Source organism: Rhincodon typus, chromosome 21 (assembly GCF_021869965.1).
Source record: "Rhincodon typus isolate 14 chromosome 21, sRhiTyp1.1, whole genome shotgun sequence".
NCBI lineage: Eukaryota > Metazoa > Chordata > Chondrichthyes > Orectolobiformes > Rhincodontidae > Rhincodon > Rhincodon typus.
In genome coordinates this window covers 6,823,048-6,841,153 of record NC_063352.1, presented here as the reverse complement: position 1 = coordinate 6,841,153, position 18,106 = coordinate 6,823,048, and the positions used below count along the sequence as shown (strand labels likewise).

The window sequence follows — 18,106 nt, the reverse complement described above, 5'->3', positions numbered from 1 at the left end:
ACTATCTCTGATACAACTAGTGCCTTATCTCACTTTCCTCTGTCCTGGCAGAAGGAACGTGGGGTGCAAACCAACAATAGGGTGCCCTATTTCCAGAGAATAACACTGTTAGTAGACCAAATGAAGAAGAGACAAGGATTCTTGCAAGGAGAAAATACAGCCTGGTACAAAGGGAACTCTTGGTGAAAGTGGTGATTACAGAGAACAAAGCACACATCAGATGGGTGCATTGGTGCCACCTTGTCCAAATACATGCCAAACACTGATTTCTATTGGACATTCTCAGTGTTCCAGTGGATTCTACTCTCCTAGGCTTTCTTTTAATTCATTCATGAGATGTAGATATCGCTAGCTTGGCCAGTATTTATTGCCCATCTGCAATTGCCCTGAAGAAGACAGTGGTGTGATGTCTTCTTGAACCACTGCTGTCCTTGGGGTTTAGGGACAACCAAGGTGCTGTTACCAAGGGAATTCCAGGGTTTTGACCCAGTGAATGGCAATAAGTCAGGATTGTTGTGGCTTCAAGAGGGGGAAGTTGCTCTAATGATCTCCTCTTCTGGGAATTAGCCTTCCCTAACCAGTAACACGTTCCACGGGGTTCCATGGGCAGATCACTGGAGAAGAGCAAGTTTCCAACAAGTTCCCTCCTCCACATATCCCATGTGAAAAATAGCAACAGGTTTCAAAGACATTAAGCTAGTGATACATTACTTGGGAACATTAACTGCACACTAATAGGAGAAAGAAAATCCAGTCTTTATGTCTGCCAAGATGCTTGGACCTTGAACTGTACCTTGAGGAACTCCTATAGTGATATACTGAGCCTGAAATGATTGGTCTCTGACAACCACAACCTTATTCTTTTGTCCCAAATGTAACACCGGCCAGTGGTGAAATTTGCCCAATTTCCATCGACTTCGATTTTATTCAGGATCCTTGATGCCACACCTGGTCAAATGCTGCCTAATGTCATGGCAGTTACTTACAACTCTCCTTTGGAATTTAGTTCTCTCATCCATGTTTTAACCAAAACTGAATTGAGATCTGCACGTAGTGTTTCTGTTATCACCTAAATTTGACATTAGTGAACTGCCTACTCATAAATATGTGTGACTCCACAGCACTGTTGATAAACCCTTCAGTCACTTTGCTGATGATTGAGTGTAGACTGATGGGATACCAGTTGGACTGATTGGATGTTGCTTTCAGTGGACAAGACGCACTAGAATATTTTTCCACTTTTTTTAGGAAACTAAATGAAATGTTACATAGGCGGGATGACCAACTGTCCCATATTTGTGGTGACTATCCCATGTCCTGGTTTAATACCATTGGGATATAGTTTCTCCTGTAGTTCAGCTCTTTAAATCTGTGCATAACTGCACAGTCCTTGTGGTGGCCCATTCTTAGAGTGCTGCTGATTCTTAAAATGCAGCTCAAACCTATCCAATCCCTTCCCTCACCCACCAGCCACTTACAAGTTCACCAACACTAGCCTCATATTTTAAGGATCACCCTGCCAAAGTGTCCCTTAATTGATTTCCCAACTGTTGTTTGCTCTAGATGTTGATAAAGTTTCAGTGAGAAGTATGTAATCGTAGAAACAGATGAGATTATCAAAATGGAAATAAGTGATCTTAATAATTAGGGAAGGTGGTGGCCTAAGTGGTTTATTGCTGGACTACTAACCCAGAATCGCAGAATCATAGAATCATAGAGCATGGAAACAGACCTTCAGTCCAACTGATCGGTGTCAACCAGACATCCCAATCTGACCTAGTCCCATGTGCCAGCATTTAGCCCATATCTCTCTAAACCCTTCCTATTCATATACCCAACCAGATACCTTTTAAATGTTGTAATTGCAACCATCTCCACCACATCCTCTGGCAGTTCATTCTATATACGCACTAGCCTCTGTATGAAAACGCTGTCCCTCAGATCTCTTTTAAGTCATTTCTCTCTCACCTTAAATACTTGTATGCCCTCTAGTTTTGGACTCCCCTACCCTGGGAAAAAGATCTTAGCTACTCACCCTATCCACTGTCCCTCACGATTTTATAAACCTCTATAAGGTCACATCTCAGTCTCTGACACTCCAGGGAAAAAAGCCCAAGCTTATTCAGCCACTCCCTATAGCTCAAACCCTCTAAACCTGGCAACATCCTCGTAAATATTTTTCTGAACCCTTTCAAGTTTAACAACATCTTTCCTGTAGCAGGGAGACCAGAATTGAACACAGTATTCGAAAAGTGGCCTAAACAACATCCTGTATAGCTGCAACATGATATCCCAACTCCTATATTCAATGCATTAACCAATGAAGGCAAGCATGCTAAACACCTTCTTCACCACCCTGTCTACCTGAGACTCCACTTTCAAGGAACTGCACACCTGCAGCCCTAGGTCTCTCTGTTCAGCAACACAGCCCAGGGCCCTACCATTAACAGTATAAGTCCTGCATTATTTGCCTTACCAAAATGCAGCACCTCACATTTATCTAAATTAAACTCCATTAACCAAATGTGAAACTTGGTAGAAATCAAATGAAATGTCATTGGTTTGCCCCTGCTTAATTAAAAAATTATCCTAGCTCATCCACAACTAGGCTTTGGCAGGCAGCACAGTTATACCTGTGATGCCAAGGGTCACTGCAGACAAGTAAAGTTGGATGGCTGAAATATGTATGGATGCTTATCCCATGCTTAAAAGTGTCATGAAATTATTTGAAATTAAAATTACATGAGGCAGAGTGTATAAACGAAATAGGGATGACCAAGAATATATATATGACACACACTAATTGAGGCCATGGAGCCACAGGAAGAAGAGTTATTGCAGAACATTTGCTGGCTATATTGGGATCAGCAAGAGATGAAGTACTATCAATCATATTGAAGGTCCTGGAAAGATTGAGGAGGATGATGGGCACTAGAGGGAATCCCAGTTGTTGGCAACAGTACAAGGATTTAAAAAAAAAGTAACTTTAAAAATACAAATTAATTAAATTATTTTACATTTCCTCTCTTTAGATTCCCAAGAAAAGCATACTGTCTGTGTATATGTTACGTGGAGATTGTGAAGATAAAATTGGATGGCAGCTGATCCTTAAGCCTCAAAAGGGCCAGGGAACAGAAATACTCTCATAGTAATGTATTCTGAACATATTCCTTCATACCACTAATGAAAACAAAATTGTATTTTTCTCATATATTTAAATACTAAATGCTGTGCGTGTGATTATTTAAAAATCAATATTTTATGAGCACATTCAAATCACAATAATTAATCAAATGATCAACAGAGGGAGAAGTGTATTTCTTTTTTACTGTTGCACATTAAGGCTGTAAGCAACTGAAATGTATGCTTCATTGCAGATTGCTAAGTGCTTAACAGGCGAGTCCTGGTCTTGATTCGCCACAGAATTCAACTGCTTGATTGGCAATTTCTTTCCAGTTTGCTGCCGTATTGCCACTGAGAGGGTCACTTTAGCAGCATTTGGATGGGGCAAGGAGGAGAAGGAGATGATGATACCGGCGTACTAAAGAATCATATCTCCCATAAATGACATGTTTGGCAGTCTATCACGCTGATTGCTGTAACTTTCTGGCTGAAAGAGGAAGTATTGAAAAAATAAAGAGGACGTTCTTTAGATGCTGTAATTTAGTCTTCAACTAAAGAGAAATTCACTTCGCTTACAAGGGCAAAGGAACAAATTCAACCAGAAAATCATTTGAATTATATAAGGCAATTGCCCATGATCATGTGACATTGCTTGCATTATACAGGAGCACCCTCAGGTGGTTATCTTTAGTTCTTCACAAAAAAAACACTGAAATTCTCCTTGAAGTCTAGCAGCATTGACATTAATGACTGTGAGGAGTTTGATATCAATCATTCAAAATGGTAACAACTTATCAATCAAGCTCCATCATGCAATGAGTCCAAATGCCTTAATAGTGAGGCAGAACAACAGTAAAGAAGGAGGCAAATCCTGCACTGCAGGTTCCATCACCTCATGTGGTGCCCTGCCTCATGCCCAAAGTCCTGCGAGTTGAGAATTAGCCTACTCAGTCACATGAAGACCCATGGCAGAAACTCACAGCCAAATAGGTGTCAACCTCGAATCGAAGGACACCGATAACAATGCAGTACTGACATACCCTACTTTCACACCTACAACGATAGAAGGGATATTAAAATATTCTCATACCTTATTCTCATGCTTTCATCAAGGGGAGGTCATGTCTGACAAATCTGCTAGAATTCTTTAAGGAAGTAATGAGCAAGGTAGACCAAGGACAGCCAATGGACGTTATCTACCTGGACTTCAAAAAGGCCTTTGATAAGGTGCCACACAGGAGGCTGCTGAGTAAGAAAAGGGCCCATGGTGTAAGAGGCAAGGTGCTAGCATGGATAGGAGATTGGTTGTCTGGCAGAAAGCAGACAGTAGGGATAAAGGGGTCTTTCTCAGGATGGCAGCTGGTGACAAGTGGAGTTCTGCAAGGGTCAGTGCTGGGACCACAACTTTTCACTTTGTACATTAATGATCTAGATGAAGAAATTGTGGGCATTCTGGCTAAGTTTGCAGTTGATACGAAGATAGGTGGAGGGACAGGTAGTATTAAGGAGGTGGTGAGGCTGCAGAAGGACTTGGACAGGTTAGGAGAGTGGGCAAAGGAGAGTGGCAGATGGAGTACAACGTGGGAAAGTGTGAGGTCATGCACTTTGGTAAAAAGAATAAAAGCGTGGATTATTTTCTAAATGGGGAGAAAATTCAGAAGTCTGAAGTGCAAAGAGAATTTGGAGTTCTAGTCCAGGATTCTCTCAAGGTAAACTTGCAGGTTGAGTCAGTAGTCAGGAAGGCAAATGCAATGTTGGCATTTATTTTGAGAGGACTTGAATATAAAAGCAGGGATGTACTACTGAGGCTTTATAAGGCTTTGGTCAGGCAACATTTGGAGTACTACATGCAGTTTTGGGCCCCATATCTCAGGAAGGATGTACTGGCTCTGGAGAGGGTTCAGAGGAGGTTCACGAGAATGGTCCCAGGAATGGAAAGCTTAACATACAAGGAACATTTGAGGACTCTGGGACTACACTCATTGGAGTTTAGACAGATGAGGGGGGATCTAATTGAAACATTCAGAATAACGAATGGCCTGGACAAAGTGGATGTTGGGAAGATGCTTCCATTGGTAGGAGAGTCTAGGACCCTAGGGCACAGCCTTAGGGTAAAGGGAAGACCTTTTAGAACAGAGATAAGGAGAAACTACTTCAGCCAGAGAGTGGTGAATCTGTGGAATTCACTGCCACAGAAGGCTATGGAAGCCAGGTCATTGAGTACATTTAAGACTGAGATAGATAGGTTCTTGATTATCAAGGGGATCAAGGGTTACAGGGAGAAAGCAGGAGAATGGGATTGAGGAACTTATCCACCATGATTAAATGGCGGAGCAGACTCGGTGGGCTGAATGGCCTAATTTCTGCTCCTATGTCTTATGGTCTTAAAACAGAACTTGCATTGAAACATACTGTGTCTGGTCATGCTGTGGTTGAGTGTGTAGCTGTATGGGAGTGAGTGAGAACTGATAAAGGACAGACCAGGACGGTATTGACACTGATCTTGTGGGTTTGTCCACAGTTTGGTCCTTTCCAATCCTCCAAGCTCTGATACCCTAAAATAACAAGCATGGCCTCCTCCAAGGAAATGAACAGTTTGTGATTCGAGAGTTTTTCTCCTTTAGAGACCAGTAGAAAACTAGCCATGACATGCTGCTGTTGGAATAACATATGCCCAGTGGTTGACATGTGCCCCACCTGTGAGTCAAACAGTTCATTAAGTAAGCAAGCTTGTAACTTGCAGCAAGTTCTGCTATGGTGAATTGATGTGTTAAGCTCTTGCATTTTGAATGCGTAGTGTGAAGCTATTATAACAGAGCAGGAAGATTTTTAAGAGGTTTACCATGCTAACAGACATCATCTTACAATTCAACCTTGAGCCTTTATTAAAATATATGGGATTGTTCAGTAGCTCTGTCTTACAACAACGTTTCGTGAACCATCTTCTACTGCTCCTGTTCCCATGTGCTGCTGATACTATTTACACTGCTGAGCTTAAAAGCCCAAATAAAAGCAAATACTGCAGCTGCTGACAATCTGAAACAAGCACAGAGAATGCTGGAGAAACTCAGGAGATCTCAGTGCATCAGTAGAGAGAGAAAAACAGAGTTAACATTTTGAGTCTGATCTGACTTTTCTTCAGGACTCAGTTAGGTTGTTCGTAATTGTATTGGTGAGCTGCATCTTGAACCACTGCAATCATCGAGGTGTAGGGACACCCACAGTACTGTTGGGGAATTCCAGTATTTTGACAAAGAAACAGTGAAGCAATGGCAATATACTTTAAGTCAAGATAGCATATTACTTGAATTGGAACTTGCAGGTGGTGGTGCACCCATTCATTTGCTGTCCTTGTGCTGCTAGAGGGTAGAAGTCAGGGTTTGCAACAGTGGTGGAGGGAGTGATTCATGAAGATGGTGGATGGGATACCAATCAAGTGAGATACTTTGTCCTGGATCTTCACGTGTTTCTTGAATTGAATAGAATAGAATAGAAATTTACTGTCATGTGTACTTTTACATGAAAAATACAGTTAAAAGTTTAATATGTTGCCCCACCATGGTGCCTATAAGTGAGTGTTGTAATTGGAGTTGTAGCCATCCAGTGAAGAGGATTCCACCATACTCCGAACTTATGCCTTATAGATAGTGGGCAGGAAAATAGGTACATTATTCTCACACCTCTCTCATGCAGCATTGTTTTCACTTTACTGATCATCAAATGGAAGTTGGATGCTGTGCCACTGTGACATTTTTCGAGTCTCTGTTTAGTACCTCTGTATTTCATTTTAGATTGCCAATTCTTAATTGTGCAACAGCCGAAAAATATTCTGAAATTCATTTCAAGCCTTTTTGTAAAGTGAAGTAATATCTACTCTTATGCAATTCTTAGGTTTGAGCTTCTGTCCTTCAAGGGCACTGTGCTAGCCAGATTTGGCACATCTCCCATTAGGCTAACTCCAAGCATAAGCTTAAAGATATACAGATAGCTCTTGCTAATTTTTAAAATGAGCAGACCAGAGCCAAAAGCACAATTTCTTAATAATCTTTCAATGGGATGTCCTTTGAAGAATATCAGAGTTTAAGAGGCTTTAGAGTATAATGGGTTATTTTCCCATTAACATCAGATTTCTATTGCATGTGCTATTCTGAAATTCAATTCAACTGACTTTGCATGCTTGCAATATTACTAATGGAAGCAGGAAAGCACCTTAGCCATTGATAAAGGGTGAATCAAGTTGTTATGCCTTATCAGAGTGTGTCCAAGTGAATGCATATTATTGCTATTCACTTCTACAGATAGAATCAGAGAAGCTGTCATCTCTATTACAATATATCATAACTGTTTCCACCCAAGATATGGAATGTAGGCATTCACCTGGAGGGTTAATTTTCTACAGCAAAATTGCTTCTTCTCCCTTCACCATGTCTCTCTTAATTGAAACAAGTATATCAAGGCTGGATTAGTGGGGAATATATTGAAAAGGGGTCAGTGAATTTGACCTTTTTTTTTATTAACCTATTTTTCTAACCAACCTGTTCAAAAATGTTATTACACACCTCTGAAGCAGGTGAACCTTGATCCCGAGTCTCTTGGTCCAGGGGCAGGGACACTACCACTGCACCATAAGAGGGCCCAGTGTTACTTTTATTCTTTTTTTCTATTTTTCTAATCAAGCTATTCAGAGGGCCTAATTTGACTTTTATAGAATGACCCAATAAGATTAATTGTAATTGTATTTACATAATTCAGTAATCAGTTTTCAATATAAACATGGATATTTATTTTATAATCAACAATAAATACAATAAAAAAGAGATATTTTAGTCTATTTGAAAATGCGGTACTCTACATTTATGAGATACTAATTATTTTCATCTAAAGTCAGATAAGTTACGATACTACCCAGTCAAAAACTTCTATTATAAAACAGACGATACTAGGGGTGTCCAGAAATAACAAAGCAGAAATTTCATGAAGCTGCAAAAGCAAAGGTTGAGGAGTTTACAGCAGTTAACTATAACCTAAAATAAGGTTATAGCCTTGAAATGGCTGCCAGGTATTTATTCCATTTTACAGAACATATGTAGAGAGGTAGCACTGGGGATTTGTGGGTTGATAATAGGAGATTTTTGAGTTGCATTTGTTTAGCTTAGTTATCACTTGAAATGAATAAACAGTTGGATTACTTGAAGCAGCAGCTCAGTTAAAGATATTTCATGTAGCTCACTTAAACTAGAAAGTTCTGGAAATTTGGAGAAGGTTGTTTGGGACTTGTGAAAGATTATTGGATTCAAATTAAAATTCTGAAATCCAATATGAAAATATTCAAACAGGCTTTAGCGTAAAGAATAGATTGCTATCAAGCCACTGGGTGTCTTTTGAGAGACATGTTAGGGATTAGAAACAATATACCATTATAATAGAACCATTGCAATATACAACCTATTTCACTACATTTTCTCCCCCTTGGTCCAGGAACTCCCTACCTACGTCCGTGACACCACCCACGCCCTCCACCTCCTTCAGAACTTCCAATTCCCCGGTCCCCAACACCTCATCTTTACTATGGACGTCTAGTCCCCTATACACCTGCATTCCCCATACAGATGGCCTAAAGGCCCTCCATTTCTTCCTGTCCCGCAGGCCCGACCAGTCCCCCTCCACTGACACCTTCATCCGCTTAGCTGAACTCGTCCTCACCCTCAACAACTTCTCTTTCAATTCCTCCCACTTCCTACAGACAAATGGGGTGGCCATGGGTACCCGCATGGGCTCAAGCTATGCCTGCCTCTTTGTAGGTTACGTGAAACAATCCCTCTTCCATGCCTACACTGGCCCTAAACCCCACCTCTTCCTCCGTTACATTGATGACTGTATCGGCACCGCCTCATGCTTCCACGAGGAGCTCGAACAGTTCATCCACTTCACCAACATCTTCCACCCCAACCTTAAGTTAACCTGGACCATCTTGAATACCTCTCTCTCCTTCCTGGACCTCTCTGTCTCCATCTCTGGCAACAACCTAGAAACCGATATCCATTTCAAGCCCACCGATTCCCACAGCTACCTAGAATACACCTCATCCCACCCAACCTCCTGCAAAAATGCCATTCCCTATTCCCAATTCCTTCGCCTCTGTCACATCTGCTCCCAGGATGAGGCATTCCACTCCCGCACATCTCAGATGTCCTCGTTTTTCAAGGACTGCAACTTCCCCCCCTCAGTGAACGAGAACGCCCTCGACCGTGTCTCCTGCATTTCCCACAACTTATCCCTCACACCCCTTCCCCGCAATAACAACCAAAACAGAATCCCCCTCGTCCTCACTTACCACCCCACCAACTTCCGCATCCAACGCATCATCCACCGACACTTCCGCCATCTGCAATCCGACCCACCACCAAAGACATTTTTCCCTCCCCACCCTTATCTGCTTTCCGGAGGGATGACTCTCTCCATGACTCCCTTGTCCGCTCCACACTCCCCTCCAGCCCCACCACACCCGGCACTTTTCCCTGCAACCGCAGGAAGTGCTACACCTGCCCCTACACCTCCCCCCTCACCCCCATCCCAGGCCCCAAGAAGACTTTCTACATCAAGCCGATGTTCACCTGCACATCTGCTAATGTGGTATACTGCATCCGCTGTTCCCGTTGTGGCCTCCTCTACATCGGGGAAACCAAGCGGAGGCTTGGGGACCGCTTTGCAGAACACCTATGCTCGGGTCGCACTAAACAACTGCACCTCCCAGTCGCGATCCATTTCAACTCCCCCTCCCACTCCTCAGACAACATGTCCATCCTGGGCCTCCTGCAGTGCCACAATGATGCTACCCGAAGGTTGCAGGAACAGCAACTCATATTCCGCTCGGGAACACTGCAGCCCAATGGTATCAATGTGGACATCACAAGCTTCAAAATCTCCCCTCCACCTACTGCATCCCAAAACCAGCCCAGCTCGTCCCCGCCTCCCTAACCTGTCCTTCCTCCCACCTATCCCCTCCTCCTGCCTCAAGGCCCCACCCCCATCTCCTACCTACTAACCTCATCCCACCCCCTTGACCTGTCCGTCCTCCCTGGACTGACCTATCTCCTCCCTACCTCCCCACTACACTCACCTTTACTGGCTCCGTCCCCGCCTCTTTGACCTGTCTGTCTCCTCTCCACCTATCTTCTCCTCTATCCATCTTCTATCCGCCTCCCCCTCTCTCCCTATTTATTTCAGAAACCCTTTCCCCTCCCCCATTTCTGAAGAAGGGTCTCCGTCCGAAACGTCAGCCTTCCTGCTCCTCTGATGCTGCTTGGCCTGCTGTGTTCATCCAGCTCTACACCTTGTTATCTCTATTTCACTAGCTAGCAGGTTAGTGTATTACACTACAATCCAAATTGCAGACTTCACACTTAGGACTCAACAATCCATCAATGAAATGGAACTGCAAGAACATTGCATGACTCAAACTGAAAATGTGTGACACTATAAAGCCAATAATGCAAAGGCATTGTGTTATCATATAATCTGTTACACAGGCCCCTCATGCAATCTGTGATGGTAAATTCAATGAGCTGGCCTTCAAATTGTAAGAGAAGATAACCTCATCTGTGAGATAAACTCACCTGTGGGCAAACATATCATAGTCCTCTGTTTCAGTAGTATCAATGTGGCATAACTGTGATAATATCATTGGTCCCCTATGTGAATCAGATTGAAATGAACTGAATCCACATGGCCCGAGTGTCTGATAACACTAACCAAACAGTTTGTACAAATATAAATATCTAGTATGTATTATTATAATAAAATTGACAATATGGCTGTATAAGATCCTTTTCATAAGTATGACCGTATAAAGTGTCATGAAAAGGAATATTGTATTCAATTGTCAATTCAATCCAAGCCAGAAGCGAAACAGAAACAAAGCCGTTTTTGTTTGTGGTTAGAGTTTATTAATGACTTAGTCTTATGGCTCCTTCCACACACCAGTCCTACCTATTCCTCCTTTATATCTAAACAGTCAATTAATTAATCAATCAACTCTAATCACCTGCTTAACTACTTTCTACATGAATATATAGGTTTTCTATATAGGGACACTAAATACAAATGCATAGAACGAGACATTGGTGAGGCTACAGCTGTGAGTCGTGCATGTTATTTTGGATACTCCATCAGAGGGTAATATTAAATATATACAATGGGACAGTTAACCTCTACGAGAATATAGACTATCAGAGGTTATTAGAGTTATCAAGGATGGTATCGAAAACTGTTTCCTTTTCTGCCAGGACTATTCTGGAGATGCCCACAACACATTGTCCTGGTCTGCTGCCTGTTCCAAAGCTTGCAATCATGATAGCATAGCTACCTAACATGTAAAAAACTGCGAAGAAGGTGGATGAGGAACAGGAAGAAAAGAAGTAACCAAATTATTCCACTTCTGGATACAAGTCAAGTGATCACCCTTAGTGCATGTCTCCCATGTGTTATTCTCTGCTCAAGTGTTTCTATGTAATTGTACCTTACTGGTTACAAACATCATGCAGAAGGCTGGCGTCTTCAGTGGGGAAATGTGCAGGCAGCTTTCCAGGATAACTCAGTGAACCTTTGGGTGGTTGATGGATAGCCAGCCCCAATGGTACTTATGAATAATAGTGAATGCTGTCATCCTGAGAAAGGACCGCAGGGATTCCTAGTGATCCTAGCAATGTATTGGGAATTCATATCGCTAAATAGCTGTAAGACCCTGCAAACCCCTTTACACACTGGAAATCTACAGTTACATTGGCAGCAGTCCGAGCTTGAGTGGTAGAAAGCTGAGATTGCACAACTTCTGTCTGTGCTTCAACTATGACATGCAATTCTTGAATGGTATCGACATGTGTTAAAATAAAAGCTGATGTTTCAACCATGACACACTACAGCATGGTTGGCTCAGCAAGTATTCTCATGGAGTTAACCATCACATCAGTGCTGCCGAGGGTGGATATAAGCTCTGTGCAAAGTCCTCTGTCAGATGAAACCAGACTCTTCCATCCTCTTTGATGGTGACCACAGACTTTCTGGCAGCCCTAGCACCTACACTATGCTAATAATCTGTCCTAACTGATATTTGTCTGAGTGTCTCACCAATTACAAGTCATCTCTTGCTTATGATCCCAAGTATACAGTGTACTAATATTTAACAAAAACAAAGTTGCTGGAAAAGCTCAGCAGGTCTGGCAGCGTCTGTGAAGGAAAAAACAGAGTTAACGTTTCGGGCCCGGCAACCCTTCCTCAGAACCTGACCCGAAACATTAACTCTGTTTTTTCCTTCACAGATGCTGCCAGACCTGCTGAGCTTTATCAGCAACTTTGTTTTTGTTCCTGATTTACAGCATCCACAGTTCTTTCAGTACTAATATTTAAACTGGTGTAGGAGTGAATGATGGCATTTCTTCTTCACATAAACAATTGTCTTTAAGTTTGTGTGTTTTAACAAGCACTGGACTGAAATGATAAAGAGGTGTTTTAAAATCAGCATTTGAAAGGGTCTGACAGCAAGTAACCTGACACCCATGTCAAGCGTTGCGTAAAGGACTGCTTGAACAAGCAGCAATTGAAGTTTAATTTGGAGCTGAGGGAATATAAAATGCAGCTTTTGTTGGCAACAAGAAGTTGGTTGGTCCATGGGCAAATAACCAGTTGTTGATGACAGAGACCGTTTCCTGGCCGACAAAGGTGTGGAAGAGGTCACACAGAAGGAGTAGTCCAGCTCACTCCCTCTGGACGTTGCTGGGAATGGAAGATTTGAGGTACAGGGAGAGGCTGGATAGGCTGGGATAGTTTTTACTGGAGTGCAGGAGATTTAGGAGTGACCTTATTGAGGTTTATAAAATCATAAGGGGTATACATAAGGTGAATGGCAGGTGTCTTTTCCCTACGGTGAGGGAATTTCAAGAGTCAGGGGCATATTTTTAAGGTGAGAGGAGATAGATTTAAGACAGACATGCGGTGCAACGTTTTTTTTATACAAACAGTGATTCATATGTGGAATGAACTTCCAAAGGACATGGTGGATGTGGGTACAGTTACAACGCTTCAAATTCATTTAGATAAATACATGAATAAGATAGGCTTGGAGGGAAATGGGCAAGGTGCAGGCAGGTGAGACTAGTTTATTTTGGGATTATGGCCATCAGGACTGGTTGGACCGAAGGGTCTGTTTACATGCTGTATGACTCTAGGACTTTAAGAGTGACAATGACAGAGTTCTAGGAACAAACTGCTCACCCAAAAAGGAGGTAGACTGGTCGCTGTCTGTTAATACTGATTAGAATGTACTGATATATTGCTAATCTTGGAAAATATTACACACGCTGATAGATAATTGAACAAGTTAAATTGTCAGAAAACGTGAATTTCAAACTATTTTTAAACTCTTTGAACTATTGTTTCTACTATTAACATACTTACAACTGCCAAATGCTTGACTTTTTCTTCTCCTGGATCGATGGGTATTCTCGAGAAGCTCTAACAAATATTAAAAATAAAACAGTAAATGGTACATTGAGCACACATTGTCCCAAATGGTCAACTTGCTTAAAATCACAAGATCTGTCAAGTATGTTGGATTGTTGCCGATTTGGTGAAATTCAGTCCTCCAAATGTCCTGGTAAACTTTTCAAATCATGAAATCCAGCAAAAATATTGCAGGGTCAGGTTTCCTTCCCAAGACAGCTCATAGTGTGTCAAACTGAACTGTTGCATCAGTCCAAACTGACAAGGCAACTTTTGGCATTACATCACTACATTTGTAAATTATGTGGAAATAAACTACAAGACATCAAACTGTTTAGACACCTTCTGGACTAAACAAGGTTTTTACAAAGAAGTAATGAGCTGATGTGGTTTCTTGAAAATGACATCAATAGTTTAATGTGGGCTGTGATCTGCCTTCTTATTTCAGTCAAGTGACTTTGGGAGAGCAGCCAAGCAAAGCTTTTAGGGAGATAAGAGATGGAGTGTATTGCTCTTAATTGCTGGAAACCTTGGCTTTGGAAGAGGCCATGGGGCTTCATGTGCTGATAGTTGTCTAGTATCTCCTTTTGTCCTGGTTTCTGTTTCAAAATGTTTTTGGAGATTCTGAAGGAAGAAAATGACCAAGGCTTGCAATCTCTCTCTCCCTCTCTTGCATGAAGTAATTGGGAACCTGGTAAAGCTTCAATATATCAGTATTTTGACTACCTTGTAGCCCTGAGAAGCTGAAATATGACCGCTTTCCAAAAATGTGGAACCAGCTCAATTTCCATCTAAACCAAAATTTGTTTGGAAAATCTTCCATTGATCTATGGTTATCGGCAAGAAACCCAGTTGACTAAGAGAATTAATCAAATTCGATCTTTTGCTTCACGCACCATTGTCCAATAACAGTTTTGCATGTTTCAAAATATCAAAATATTACAGTGTGTGTGAGAATGTGAGTGTGTGCGTGTGAGAGAGAGAGAGAGAGTGACAGAGAATGTGTGCGTGAGAGAGAGAGAGTTGGGGGAGGGGGAGTGAGAGAAAGAGAGAGAGAGAGATGTTCAGTTCTTGGCTTGCTTGGGAGCAGTGTCCCTGTTCTCTACAGTCAAGATTAACTTTAAACCTGATAAAAACCAAGTTTATTTTTCCTGCTCTTGCAAGCTATAACTTTTAGCTGATAAGGAGACCTATTATAAGTGACCAGCTACCTTGTGTCTCTTACCAATCAGTGGCAACATCCAAAGAAAAACAAATGGAGCAAAGTACTGGCCAGCAAAAGATTCAAGGAATATCCCAGTAACAGAACCTAGTAACAAAGACTACTCAACTGTCTTCCCAGTTTATTGCCTCTGCCTAATAATTTATTTTCCGTGTCTGTTTGTCTGTCTCTTTCCTCATACTTCCAGCACTTGCTGCAGCCAGCACACATCCCCTCTTTAGAAGGTTAGGCTAATTTTGTAGCGCTGATAAAGGACTATCATCGACCTGAAAGTGAACCCTGGACAGAATTTCCCCCACAATGGTTGTGTCAAGAGTAACGGTGCATAAGGTGACTAAATAAGGTACAAATGAAAGAAACCTATGCAACTTTTCCCTTGTCTTAAGTGGTGATTTCAAAATCTAACCCATGAGTGGCAACTAGCTTACTTATGAGTATCTGCATATCATTGTTACTCCAACTTGCCCTAATCACATCATTCATATAATTCTCCTCTTGTTCGCTGAGAAATAAGACATGTAAAAATTCAAAGGTGAGATAGAGCTGGAAGTTGCAGATCAGCAAATGTCTTGGCCATCATGACTGTTCCTTCTGTATAACGTTCTTGCCATGGAAACCATCCTCCTCGATCCTTCAACCAACCAACTCAACAGTGAAGAACAACCAGTCTCATCACACCATCATGCCTGCTCTTGGACCAACTCAGTCACCATTTAGGTCTTCACCACTCTACTCTGGAGCTGAAAGACACCGATGACTTGCACGTTTCAGTCAGGTCGCTTTGAATGCAGGGATAGACACACATCTCATGCACTTATACAGAATGCTTTTGTGCTGATGTGGGATCAGGCATCTGATGGCTTTTAGAAACAAAAACAGAAGTTGCTGGAAAAGCTCAGCAGGTCTGGCACCATCTATGATGAGAAATCAAAGTTAACATTTCGGGTCCGGTGACCCTTCCTCAGAACTGATGGTAGCTAGGAAAATGTTGGTTTATGTGCAGACGATAGGAGGGGGGGAGGGGGCCAGGAGTAAATGATAGGTGGGGAGAGAGAAGAACAGTTGGACAGACAAAGGAGTGGATAATGATCTGGCTAGGCGGATGAATAGCTGTTGATGAAGACTGTTAGTTGCTAACAATAGGTAGTGTAATGGCAGACTGTGATAATAAGACATTTTCCTAGCTACCAGCAGTTCTAAGGAAGGGTCACCAGACCTAAAATGTTAACTCTGATTTCTCTTCACAGATGTTGCCAGGCCTGCTGATCTTTTCCAGCAACTTCTATTTTTGTTTATGATTTACAGCATACACAGTTCTTTCAATTTTAATGGCTTTTAGCTTGGTTTCTTAATGCTCACTGACTTTAGCATTCAGTTACAAGCTGTCAGCTTCTGTGGCTTGCATGCTTTGTTAGCATACGTGGTCTTGAGCATTCACTTACAGGCTGCCAGCCTCTATGATTTAGTTAACTTTCCTAGTGCACAGGGAGAGGCAGGCAACCTGTGTTGATGGGGCGTGCTGAGCAGTATATCTATCAGTCAGGCAGAAGATGGGCATGTCATACTACAACAACAATACAGCTGCAGCACGTGCATTGAGAGTGTCCTATGACAAACTTGCAATGTTTCTGAACAGAACAAGCTTCCCATTCCATTAAAGTTGGACCTGACTGCCCTGGTCGACCCATTGTCTTCGCCTGCTCCTGCCCCACCGAACTTATCTCCACCTATCTCGACTCCATTTTCTCCCCCTTGGTCCAGGAACTCCCTACCTACGTCCGTGACATCACCCACGCCCTCCACCTCCTCCAGAACTTCCCTCCCCTGTCCCCAACACCTCATCTTTACCATGAACGTCCAGTCCCTATACACCTGCATTCCCCATACAGATGGCCTAAAGGCCCTCCGTTTCTTCCTGTCCCGCAGGCCCGACCAGTCCCCCTCCATTGACACCCTCATCCGCTTAGCCGAACTCATCCTCACCCTCAACAACTTCTCTTTCAATTCCTCCCACTTCCTACAGACAAACGGGGTGGCCGCATGGGCCCAAACTATGCCTGCCTCTTTGTAGGTTACGTGGAACAATCCCTCTTCCGTACCTACACTGGCCCTAAACCCCACCTCTTCCTCCGTTACATTGATGACTGTATCGGCGCCGCCTCGTGCTCCCACGAGGAGCTCGAACTGTTCATTCACTTCACTAACACCTTCCACCCCAACCTTAAGTTCACCTGGACCATCTCTAATACCTCTCTCTCCTTCCTGGACCTCTCTGTTTCCATCTCTGGCAACAACCTAGAAACCGATATCCATTTCAAGCCCACCGACTCCCATAGCTACCTAGAATACACCTCCTCCCACCCACCTTCCTGCAAAAATGCCATTCCCTATTCCCAATTCCTTCGCCTCCGTCGCATCTGCTCCCAGGATGAGGCATTCCACTCCCGTACATCTCAGATGTCCTCGTTTTTCAAGGACCGCAACGTCCCCCCTCAGTGGTCAAGAACGCACTTGACCGTGTCTCCCGCATTTCCCGCAAATCATCCCTCACACCCCCTCCCCACAATAACAACCAAAACAGAATCCCCCTCGTCCTCACGTACCACCCCACCAACCTCCGGATCCAACGCATCATCCACCGACACTTCCGCCATCTGCAATCTGACTCCGCCACCAAAGACATTTTTCCCTCCCCACCCTTATCCGCTTTCCGGAGGGATCACTCTCTCCGTGACTCCCTTGTCCGCTCCACACTCCCCTCCAGCCCCACCACACCCGGCACTTTTCCCTGCAACCGCAGGAAGTGCTACACCTGCCCCTACACCTCCCCCTCACCCCCATCCCAGGCCCCAAGAAGACTTTCCACATCAAGCAGATGTTCACCTGCACATCTGCCAATGTGGTATACTGCATCTGCTGTTCCCATTGTGGCCTCCTCTACATTGGGGAAACCAAGCGGAGGCTGGGGGACCGCTTTGCAGAACACCAACGCTCGGTTCGCACTAAACAACTGCACCTCCCAGTCGCGAACCATTTCAACTCCCCCTCCCATTCCTCAGACGACATGTCCATCCTGGGCCTCCTGCAGTGCCACAACGATGCCACCCGAAGGTTGCAGGAACAGCAACTCATATTCCGCTTGGGAACACTGCAGCCCAATGGTATCAATGTGGACTTCACAAGCTTCAAAATCTCCCCTCCCCCTACCGCATCCCAAAACGAGCCCAGCTCGTCCCTGCCTCCCTAACCTGTCCTTCCTCCCAC

At 43.2% G+C, this 18,106-nt stretch overlaps 1 long non-coding RNA gene across 1 annotated transcript in view; it reads right to left on the bottom strand.

The window, feature by feature from the left end:
- The window catches only part of LOC125485707, a 79,306-nt gene that overhangs the window by 38,759 nt on the left and 22,441 nt on the right, over nucleotides 1-18,106 (bottom strand). The window contains exon 2 of the long non-coding RNA XR_007264410.1: nucleotides 13,576-13,632. This is a non-coding gene — a long non-coding RNA (uncharacterized LOC125485707). The remainder of the gene's footprint in view (nucleotides 1-13,575; nucleotides 13,633-18,106) is intronic.